Source organism: Cebus imitator, unplaced genomic scaffold (genome assembly GCF_001604975.1).
Source record: "Cebus imitator isolate Cc_AM_T3 unplaced genomic scaffold, Cebus_imitator-1.0 Scaffold43, whole genome shotgun sequence".
NCBI lineage: Eukaryota > Metazoa > Chordata > Mammalia > Primates > Cebidae > Cebus > Cebus imitator.
This window is the reverse complement of record NW_016107358.1, coordinates 7710586-7717506: the sequence shown is the minus strand read 5'-3', so window position 1 is coordinate 7717506 and position 6921 is coordinate 7710586.

Genomic DNA, 6921 nt, shown 5'->3' with positions numbered 1-6921 from the left:
CAAAAAAAAAAAAAAAAAAAATACAGCAGTGTTATTTACAATAGCCAAAAAGTGGAAGTAATCCAAATGTCCATCAACTGATGACTGGTAAACAAAATGTGGCTTTAGTAGAATGTTATTTAGTAGAATGTTATTTAGCCTTAAAAAGGAGAGAAATTCTGACACATGACACAGCAAGGATCAGCCTTGAGGATGTTATGCTAAGTGAAACGAGCCAGACACAAAAGCACAAATACTGAGTGATTCCGCGTTCATATGTGGTCCCTGGAGTAGCCAAATTTATAGAGACAGAAAGTAGAATGGTGGTTACCAGGGGCGGCTGAAGTTGGAGAATGAGGAGTTTGTGATCTTTGTTTTGTTTTTTTTGTCTTTGAGACAGGGTCTCACTCTCTCGCCCAGGCTGGAGTGCAGTTATGGGTCACTGCCACCTCCACCTCGGGAGTTAAGCAATCCTCCCACTTCAGCCTCCCAAGTAGCTGGGACTACAGGTGCACACCTGTATTTTTGTAGACATGGGGTTTCGCCACATTATCCAGGCTCATCTTAAACTCCTGAGCTCACGTGATCTGCCAGCCACAGCCTCCCAAAGTGCTGAGATTATAGGTGTGTGCCATCGCACCTGGCTGGGAGCTGGTGTTTAATGGGGACAGTTTCTATTTGAGATGATGGAAAAGTTCTAGAAATGGATCGTGGTGATAATTGCACAACAATGTGAATGTACGTGAGACCACTGAAATGTACACTTAAAAATGATTAATAAGGGCTGGGTGCAGTGCCTCACACCTGTAATCCCAGCACTTTGGGAGGCTGAGGCAGGTGGATCATGAGGTCAGGAGTTCGAGACCAGCCTGGCCAACATGGCGAAACCCTGTCTCTACTAAAAATATAAAAATCAGCCAGGCGTGGTGGCAGGTGTCTGTAATCCCAGCTACTCAGGAGGCTGAGGCAGGAGAATCACTTGAACCTGGGAGGCCGAGGTTGCAGTGAGCTGAGATCATGCAAGACAAGAGCAAGATTCCATCTCAAAAAAAAAAAAAGATAAAAAGATAAATTTTATGTTATTTTGTGTTTTACTGCAATAAAATATCTGTGAAAAAAAAAACAAACCCAAAACGTAAGGTGCTGTACAAATGAATCGAATTACAATTTTTTTCTCATAGTGATATCAGATTTTAAAGACTCAGATGTTAGTGAGAACCTAATACCTCACTTTGGTAAGGAAAAGGAAATTACTTTTTCCCAACAAAGTCACTTATCTTTATTTTTTAAATCTGCGATTAGAAAGGTATACCCTAACAAATAATCCTGTATATCCATCTTCCAGCAAACCCCTATGCCTCAACATCACTTTGTCTGTCTCTTCTAACATAGTAATTTTCGGTGTTAAAAAAACGCCTGACCATACTACATATATGGTTTAAAAATTGCTTTTTAAACAAGTTTATGATAAATTTTGCCTTCTTTTCACATCTGTGTTTTATATAAATACACTCATTTTTGTAACATTTATTTTTAATAACTCTGGGATGAAGATATATTTTATATTTATCTGAGTCCCTCTTCTAAAGACAAGTCCCTCCGTAGTTAGAGGTTTTAAAAAGGCTCCTTTGTGTATTTTCTATTGTCTCAGACATTAACTAGAAATATTGATTTTTGGTTTAAGAACACAGCAATTTTAATTTTAGATGATGAGAGTATTTTTTCCTTATTCAGTAAAGCAAAGTAAAAGCTTGTTTAGAGATGGCGGTGACGTTTCTTCTGAGTGCCTTGGTGGGAAAGGACTCCGGGATGCTTTGTTCAATTGCACCTGAAGCCAAACTGCTAAGCAGTTAAAACTCGCTGTCGGACAGGTTTAACGAGAGTGAAGAGGGCCGCTCCACACCCACCCTTGCAAGATAGAACTGCTTCACAGGTTTGTTGAAATTGCTGTGGAACTGTGCTATAACTTTTTCCTATGTTGGAAATGTTTCTGTCTCGTGCCAGCATGGTTTAAATGTTTTAGATCAAAATTCTGCAAATTAGTAAAAAAAAAAAAAAAAAATGTACAAATTGAATCAGGTTAAATCTGCTGTCGTGTATATTAACTTCTTATTGGAGCGGAAACAGTCCCTGGTCTGTTCTCCTGATTTGCACGACTTTTTCTTGAATCCAGCGCTTGCTGAAAGGAAGCTTTCTCATTTGGAGGTTAATTTATTAAATTGGGAGGAGCTGGTTAAAGAAAGGAGAAGTATCCTAGTTCCCTTAGAGTTTCCTAAGTATGAACGGCTGGTGAATTTTTCAAGGTGTCCGGGGGAAACTCTCCTGTTTCTGACTTTTGTAGCATGCCCCTCACTGAGGGCAAAGGAAGGATTGCTGGGAAGGCCTTTACAAAGAAATGCCTGCATCTCTACAGGGCTGGATTATTTTCCTAAACACCATTTGGTGGTGATTGTAACTCCTGCCACTGATTGCAACTGCCTCAGCCCTTCGTGTTTCCCATCCACAGCAAATGCTATTTGCCACTGATGTGAAAAGTTCTAGAACAAGGTGGGTCACTCGCATGGAAAGCTCCAGGACTGCCTGGATATGGTGGCGCATGCCTGTAGTTCTAGCACTTAGGTGGTATCACTTGAGCTCAGGGGTTTGAGACCAGTCTGGACAACATGGCAGAACCCCATCCCAAAAAACAAAACAAAAAACTAACAACAAAAGCCCCAGGATCTGTACCTTGTCACTTTTAGAGCCTTTAAAAAAAAATCAAACGCCACCAGAAAATACTATGCCCCTTTTAAAGCAATGCTAACAAGACATTTTACATGAGGTTGGAAAATGCTCATGATATTATAATCCATTAAGAAGTTGAGGCTGGGCACCGTGGCTCATGCCTGTAATCCCAGCACTTTGGAAGGCCTAGGCCAGTGGATCACGAGGTCAGGAGTTCGAGACCAGCCTAGCCAACATAGTGAAACCCTGTCTCTACTAAAAATACAAAAATTAGCCAGGCGTGGTGGCGGGAGCCTGTAGTCCGAGCTACTTGGGAAGCTGAGGCAGAAGAATAGCTTGAACCTGGGAGGCAGAGGTTGCAATGAGCCGAGATCATGCCACTGCACTCCAGCCAGGGCAACAGAGCAAGATTCTGTCTCAAGAAAACAAAAAATGAAGCTGAATATAAACTTGTATATATATAACCTGACATCAGTTGGGTAAAAAATTCATTAAGGGAAAAAACTAGAAGGAAACTTCCAAAAATGTTTAGCATGGTCACCCTGTCTGGTTGGTATAATTATAGATGAAATTTTCCTTGCTTCTCTCCCTTTCCTTCTGCCTTTTCTGAGTATTTTACAGCAAATACATAGACTTTTATAAGCAGGAGGGAAAAAAATCCTAACTTTGGGTTTATCCTTCTAAGCAAGCCTCTTAGTTGATTTGCTGAGTGAGTGCTCAGCTCCAATCTGGGTTTTGTCCTTTACAGGCTAGGGCCTTGGCAAGTATTGCAGGTTCTTTCTCATGGCCTAACTTTTCTTGGCCAGTGTAGGATAAGATGAGGAGTTTGAATGGGGTTTCTTCCCTGTGATCTGTGATCTTACCAAGTTTCTGATAAACATACACACACACACACACACACACACACACACACACACAAACACAAAACCCCAAACTTTTTGGGACCCTAGTTGAGGAGAGTCAGTTGAAACTAAAGATGATTTTCCTCCAGCTCCTGCTCTATTTAGATGCCCACTTTCTTTTCTTTTTTATCTTTTTTCTTTTCTTTGAGACAGGGTCTTGCTCTGACGCCCAGGCTTGAGTGCAGTGCTGATCTCAGCTCATTGCAACTGCTGCCTTCCAGGCTCTGGTGATCCTCCTGAGTAGCTGGGCCCACAGGTGCATGCCACCATGCCCGGCTAATTTTTGTGTTTTTTTAAGAGATGAAGTCTCGCTATGTTGCCAAAGCTGCTCCCAAACTCCTGGGCTCAAGTGATTTGCGCACCTCAGCCTACCAAAGTGTTGGGATTACAGGTGTGAGCCACCGCGCCTGGCCTAGATGCTCACATTCTGCGTGTTGTTATTATGATATTATGACCAGTGGGTTGTTTGATATTTTGTCTCCTGCTTTAAATGTGAAGATCAGTGAAGATAGAAATCTGGACTTTTTCCTTATTCTTTAGTCTCCCGTATACCTACACCTCTATCTGTAGCAGGGAAACAATGTATGTGTAATAACTATTTCATGATGATAAGATGCTAATGGTTTATGAAACTTGTTATTTCTGATATTTAGGATTTTGAAAGGTAGTTACTTCAGAACCCAGGTCACATTTCATTGGCATTATATTCATCTAGAGTCAGATCATTTATGGCTTAGAGTCCATTCTGATTTCATGTTGCTTAGTATATCAATCTCCGGTTTTATTTTTTCTAAACAATGGAAGCGACATTCAAACAAAACAAAACAAACACATGCACTGTGATTTGAGGACACCAAGAAAATCACCACAGCTTTAGGAATACAACTACAAAAAATAAGAGTAGCTGGATGTGGGAGGATCACTTGAGCCCAGGAGTTTGAGGCCAGCCTGGGCAACACAGTGAGACCTTGTCTCTAAAAATAGGTAATAAATAAATAAATTCATTAATTCAATAATAAGCATAATACATTTTGGTGTGACTTCTGTAAAGCAGGCTTATTATTCTAGTGGAGAAAATAACAATTGAGGTTGGGTACTGTGCCTCACGTTTATAAACTCAGCAGTTTGGGAGGCCTAGACAGGAGGATCACTTGAGGCCAGGAGTTCAAGACCAGCTTGGGCAACATAGTGAGACCTTGCTTCTACCAATAATAAAAATATTAGCCAGGTGTGGTGGCACATGTCTGTGGTCCCACCTACTCAGGAGGCTAAGTGGGGGAATCGCTTCAGCCTAGACAGTTAGGGTGCAGTGAATCATGATTGCACCTAGACAGTTAGGGTGCAGTGAATCATGATTGCACCACTGCACTCCAGCCTGGGTAACAGAGCAAGAAAAAAGATAAAGAAAAGAAAGAAAAGAAAGGAAGGAAGGAAGGAAGGACGGAAGGAAGGAAGGAAAAAAAGGAAGGAAGGAAGGAGGAAGGAAGGAAGGAAAGATAAAATAACAATTGATGGAATAGTTTCTTGGTTTCAAGTTGATACCAGATCATTGCTCAGAAATGTGTTCTTTCATGCCTGATAGGACAGGAATTTTGACATAATGGAAAGGGCATAATACTAGAAACAAATGGAATTCTGCTATTTTAGATATCGAGTAACTCAGGGACGTTTCTTAACTTCTCAGGGAGTCATTATTTTCTGTTTATGAAAGGGTGGGTTCTGGTTTATATAGTGCTTATGTTGGGCCATGCTTCCCCGGCCAGAGCACGTGTGGTCCAGGTGCAGTGCGTGGAAAGTGTGCTACACAACCAGTTTCCAGATCGTTGGCTAGCCTTGGGGAGTTTCATTTGGAGAAAGAGTTCTGAGGCTTTACAAGTTTTTAAACAACTGGTGCAAAAATGTTTTAAGCAAGATTTTGTTTCTGAAATTCTCTACGGAATACAAATGTTGAGTGCCTCAATAAAGGATGATTAGCTATTCAAAAGTTTTCTTCGTGTGACTTTTAGCACATTATATCTCCATGTGGTTTTGCTGATTACTGGGTTTACTAGCAATAATCTGCATCCTGCCTTTATATTTATATAGTTGGAGTAAGTGTTCCAATCCTAGCATGTTCTGTAGATTGGCAGTCCCTCACAATCATGATAAGCTTAGAAAATTACTTCCAAATTATATTCAACAGGTAAACTTCTTCGGCTGTCGTATTATATTTATTGACTATGTGGCTTGCCCACTAAAGTAAGTGTGAGTTATTGTTTAGCTTCAGATGTCACTTGGCCATGGGTGTGGGTGGCTCCTGTGTGGTCCGTAGCTGTACTTGCCATCACTGGGAATTTTAACCTCCAGCCTCTTATCTGGCAAATCTGGGTGCTACATGAAAACAGGATTAGGCAGGAAAGTATGGATGAATCCCCAACATCCATGCTATCCAACGAAAGGCAGTAAAAAACATACTCTATTTTTTTTCTTTTTGGTGACAGGGTTTTACTCTGTCACCCAGGCTGGAGTGCAATGGCTCAATCCTGGCCCATGGCAGCCTTGACCTCCTAGGCTCAAGTGATCTTCCCACCCTAGGCCTCCTGGGTAGCTGGTACTACAGGTGTATACCACCATGCCCGGCTAATTCTGTATTGCCCAGGTTGGTCTCAAACTTCTGAGATCGTGATCCTCCTGCCTCGGCTTCCCAAAGTGCTGAGATCACAGGCATGACCCACTGTGCCTGGCCCAAAAAATATATTCTTAAATTACAACGGATAGCACAGTTTATAAGACATTACCTGTGCAAAACTCAAACCAAATGGCAACGACAGCAACAATAAAAACTCATCGCCTCAGTGACAGAAAATGAGAAGTTCCTCTGAGCTATTTAATTTCCACAAAGTTAAGTACCCTCCCCCAGCAAAAAGGAAAAACCACTACAAACAGAAAAACTCCTCAGTTCCTGAAGGACACTTAAACCCAGTAAACTAAAGATAATGTATATATTTTACAAACATTTTCCTATTTCTGAAATGGGCTTTGTCAAGCAGCTTTCTTCAATGAAAGCTTTAAATCATTTATTTCAACAACTTTAATTAGGAGAGATCAATCTTATTTTTGTGATAATTCAGATCCTAGATTTATTATTTCTGGATGATTCTAATTTATTCAGACAAATGGAAGAGAAAAGAAACAGTAAAATATACATATACATTTTATTATTAAGATTTTAAATGTCTACCATTTTAATAGGCATTTTCTTTTCCTTCACATTATGGTTCCTATCCTAGCTTCTGCCTGTATTTCTTTTTTCTTTTCTTTCTTTTTTTTTTTTTTT